Here is a 5,146-nt window from a genome sequence, read left to right as displayed (position 1 = left end):
GAGGTCTGCTTTGATTGTTTGCACGAGTGTGAACCGAAAGCCATAAATATTCCTCCTCCAAGAACCTGCACTAAAATTAGCATGACCTTTTTAAATCTTGTTTTTCTCACAGACCAAAATATAAACTAAATGGCTCGAAGGGAAACAAAAGGCATCCTCCGGTTCTGAGCAAAAATCACACATACAGGCTGCGCCGGGAGCTCAGGCTTTACATAAAATGAGCGTTGATAAATTTAGTTTGGGTTTACGTAACCACGCTCAGATTGAAACATACTCAGGAAGCAGAAAAAACACTTGAAACGTATTTAATTTCTCAGAGTTGCTCGGCTAATGAATTTGCAGTAAAGCTGCAGACATGACATACGGCGATGACAGCGACGCGCTTGACAGGGATCTGGCATTTGGGAGCAGCTAAGCTGATAGACTCATGCAGTTATGGTAATGTTGCCTTCGACGTTGTTGGCCTCGTCAGCGTCTGTTCAGAAAGCTCCCAAATCCGGGGAGAAGGTGCCTAACTAAACCGGTACGTACGCACATGTGATAGGATCTGCGTCTGCGCACCTGGACCTAATTTTTACCATAGTAAGTTACTGGACAAAAATCTGATCAAGCGCCAGTTTCAGAGGACAGATTTTTTTTCTCGATCTTTACATCCAGAGGCTAAATAGGCTCCAAATCACTGGTGCATGATGGGGAAAAGACGTGCATTCAAGACAACATTAACACGGGGGTCCCAGAAAATGTCTTCAGCAACTCAGTCAGTTGTTCATCCCAAATACGATATCCAAACTTCGTCTTAACCTTTAACAGATGATTTATACAGACAAAGACATTATATTTGTGTAGACCCGTCTTTCAGGGCAGGTAGGGCAGAGCCACCTGTTTAAAAAAAATAAAAGTTGGCCTGCTTTGCATGTAATTCTGACATTAATTTGTGTCACATTTTTGCAAACAATGTATTGAAAGAAATCCTTGAGTTAATAAAGCAGCATACAAACTTGGTCTCTTTAGCCCCCCGCACCACTCTGATTCAGAGGGGTTGGGTTAAATGCGGAAGACACATTTCAGTTGAATGTATTAAGTTATGCAATTGACTAGTTATGACCTTTTCGTTTCTCTTTCTTTCTTGAGTAAGGCAGCTCCAAAATGCAGCTGTTTCAAACTATCTCAGTGCTTTCTATGGTGGAGGGGCAGCCAGCGAAAGCCCAGAGGGTAGGCGTTGTTAATCATCTCTGGTTGCGCTGTGACTGGCTTATGGTTCTGTCGCTCATGTGGACACTACTGTACATCACCGCAGGATCTAAGGGAGAGCTAGGCACTTCAAGACCCCCTATGGTGCTGCCGTAGATTTACAGTAGAAGTGCCCGTCCAAGAAAGCTCAAGATCATTGGCCACAGATAAAATGACGTCAAATCACGTTATATCTCCTTGTAGCTTTGATTGGACTGATCATGTCAACATCATACTTTAAATTTTAGCTAGCAAACTAGCTAGCTAGATAAGCAGTCGTCGTGAATTATGTCAACAATCTACTAGGAAATCCTTTTCAATCCCTGTAATATGAAGAGAAAATAAAGATAAAATGTCTCGGTGCACATCGACCATTGGACATAAACATTACATAACAAGTTGTAAATTTCAAATTCAACAATGAGTGGTTTGGAAGGAACAAAGCAATCACAATTTTGCTTCCACTGCCTGCTATTCGGTGGAGAGGGTGGGTGGTCTAAGTGGGTTTAAGGATTTAAAACGTGTCAGAAAGGGTCTCAAAACATGAGAATTGTGCATCACATGTAGACAACGCAGTTAAACTGGGATTACTGGGGAAATCAAACATTGTAGCTCAGCTATACATATAGACGAGCCATGACTTTCACAACCAACGAATGGATGAGAACTGGTACGTGTTTGCCAGAATTATAGTATGCATTAAATTGTGTGCCAATTGTGAGACAGCACTGCGGGGCAATGACGAGTCAGCAGACCTCTGCCCAGGCATTTGCTGGTGTACCATGCGTGAAGGTGATTACAGGCTACAAAGGCATTATGATGACCTACCCCTTTTTAAGGGTACATCAAACATGATCCAAAACGAACACCCTTAAAATTATAAAAACCTTCACACGCAACACAATAGGCCAGAAAAACACAGACACAGTAACTGAGAAGTTTGCCCACGAGAAGGACTGCCGCGCCACCTTCCTGTTCGAGTGGGCACAGCACGACAACAGTGAGTCCAGAAGTATGTCTTGTATGCTGCTGCAGTAGTGATGTAATATGCCAGGGAGACACATATGTATAGTGTAGCTAAGAAAGTAACACTAAGTGTACAGTAAATTCAGAAAGTATTCAGACCGCTTGACTTTTTCCATATTTTGATACGTTACAGCCTTACTTTGAAATGGATAAAATAGTTTTTTCCCCTCATAAATCTACACACAATACCCCACAATGACAAAGCAAAAGCCGTTTTTATGTTGTTGTTGCAAATTAATTTAAAAAACACTGAAATATCACATGTACATAAGTATTCCGATCCTTTACACGGTACTTTGTTGAAGCACCTTTGGCAGCGATTACAACCTCTGTAATCATTGGAACACAGGAGCGATAGTTGCTGATAATGGGCCTCTGTACGCCTACGTAGATATTCCATTAAAAAAAATCTGCCGTTTCCAGCTACAATAGTCATTTACAACATTAACAATGTCTACACTGTATTTCTGATCAATTTGATGTTATTTTAATTGACCAAAAATGAGCTTTTATTTAAAAAACAAGGACAGTTGACCCCAAACTTTTGAACAGTGGTGTAAATGTTAAATATATAAGAACAAACATTATGAATTTACTGAACATAAATGTAATAATGCTTGTGTATGGTTCAAAACAAGTAAAAACGTGTTATTATTGAAGGAGAATGCGGTTCTTATCGACTTACACAAATCCACAAGGAGTCAGTAGAAACCATATTTAAGCAAGTCAGCCATTTCAGCTATGATTTTTAAAAAGGCAGTAGATCAGGCTGAAAGAACTGTTTCACTGCCAGACGAGTCTCCGCTGATTGCCAGGTGGAGTTGTGGTAAGGATTCACTCCATGGTGCTGAAAGGAAAGCACCGCTGTCGGAACAGCTTTATGTAGGCCCTAACAGTTTGTGGACACCGTTTGTCACCGTTATAGTGCATGTAATGTATTGTTAGTGTTGTGTTGTGTAGTGGCTTCGCTGGCATGCATCTACAAAACAATTGGTTGAGTTTGCCCCTCCACTACATACAGTGGGGCAAGAAAGTATTTAGTCAGCCACCAATTGTGCAAGTTCTTCCACATAAAAATATGTTTTGCAAATTATGGTGGAAAATAAGTATTTGGTCAATAACAAAAGTTTATCTCAATACTTTGTTATATACCCTTTGTTGGCAATGACAGAGGTCAAATGTTTTCTGTAAGTATTCACAAGGTTTTCACACACTGTTGCTGGTATTTTGGCCCATTCCTCCATGCAGATCTTCTCTAGAGCAGTGATGTTTTGGGGCTGTTGCTGGGCATCACGGACTTTCAACTCCCTCCAAAGATTTTCTATGGGGTTGAGATCTGGAGACTGGCTAGGCCACTCCAGGACCTTGAAATGCTTCTTACGAAGCCACTCCTTCGTTGCCCGGGCGGTGTGTTTGGGATCATTGTCATGCTGAAATACCCAGCCACGTTTCATCTTCAATGCCCTTGCTGATGGTAGGCTTTGTTACTTTGGTCCCAGCTCTCTGAAGGTCATTCACTAGGTCCCCCCGTGTGGTTCTGGGATTTTTGCTCACCGTTCTTGTGATCATTTTCCCCCACGGGGTGAGATCTTGCGTGGAGCCCCAGATCGAGGGAGATCATCAGTGGTCTTGTATGTCTTCCATTTCCTAATAATTGCTCCTCCGAGTGGAGGACAGAGGAGCCTCTTAAAGAAGAAGTTACAGGTCTGTGAGAGCCAGGAATCTTGCTTGTTTGTAGGTGACCACATACTTATTTTCCACCATATTTTGCAAATAAATTCATTTAAAATCCTACAATGTGATTTTCTGTTTTTTTTCTCTCATTTTGTCTGTCATAGTTGAAGTGTACCTATGATGGAAATTACAGGCCTCTCATCTTTTTAAGTGGGAGAACTGCCACAATTGATGACTGACTAAATACTTTTTTGCCCCACTGTACATGCTAAAATCTCCACTGCATATTTTATCAAAGGAAGAATGAAGACAATGTCAATGGAAGAGAGGACAGTTGCTTTGTGTTTGGGCTTGCTGGAAAAAGACCCGAAGGGGAAAAACAGAATGGCCACAAAGTAAATGTCAGCCTTCCTCATTATCACCCAAGATCCAATAAACATATTCAAATGACCGCTGGCTCGCATGTCACCTTGCTGTTCTACTGATCCTCCCTACCATCACCAACTTGAGTAAGAAACATGCTGTAGGTTCTTCCAATGTTCCCCTGGCAAAATGACCACCCATCCAAATCTGGACCGGGGAAGGGGGAGGAGGAACGCATACAGCCAGCAGAAGTCAAATGAGTTGTGGATTATACAGAGCTACTCGTGAGGCCAGAACTTAACAGAAATAGAAACAAAGATTGCTTGCTTTCGTATGAGTCTCTTGATAGATATTTCTATTACAAATGGAAAGTGATCTGAGTGTGTGTGTGTTTGTGCTAACCCACTATATTGAGTACTGAGCGGTGATACCGAGAGGAGGTGGCTTGAAGTCTTGGCAAGACTTAACGAGACTCATGTGAGGTTTGGCGTTATGCAGCAGATGGCGAGTCGTCTCATACCCAGTGGCCCAGCCCCGGGCCTCTGCCAGGAAACGGAGGAGCAGAGGCTTCCTTAACGATTCTCTCAGAGATGCCAACTGCTCCACTGTGGCCGCAGCAACTTGGGATTCATCAGACACTTAAAGCTACGAACCAATGTCTGACCAGTCAGCCAGCGTTAAAGAATGGGAGTTGTAACTGGGGCAATGCATAGGCATTTGAACATATGGACTTCCATAGCCAAGGGCCTTATCATCACCTATGGTTCAGCAATTCTATAGCCCTGTAGGAAAATATTAGAGAATGGAGATAAGATACAAGCGAGAGTGAATCAACCAAACATGATGTCTTATT

This window comes from Oncorhynchus clarkii, chromosome 6, assembly GCF_045791955.1.
Source record: "Oncorhynchus clarkii lewisi isolate Uvic-CL-2024 chromosome 6, UVic_Ocla_1.0, whole genome shotgun sequence".
Classification (NCBI taxonomy): Eukaryota; Metazoa; Chordata; class Actinopteri; order Salmoniformes; family Salmonidae; genus Oncorhynchus; species Oncorhynchus clarkii.
The sequence above is the reverse complement of the archived record's forward strand: the minus strand, read 5'-3'. Positions refer to the sequence as shown.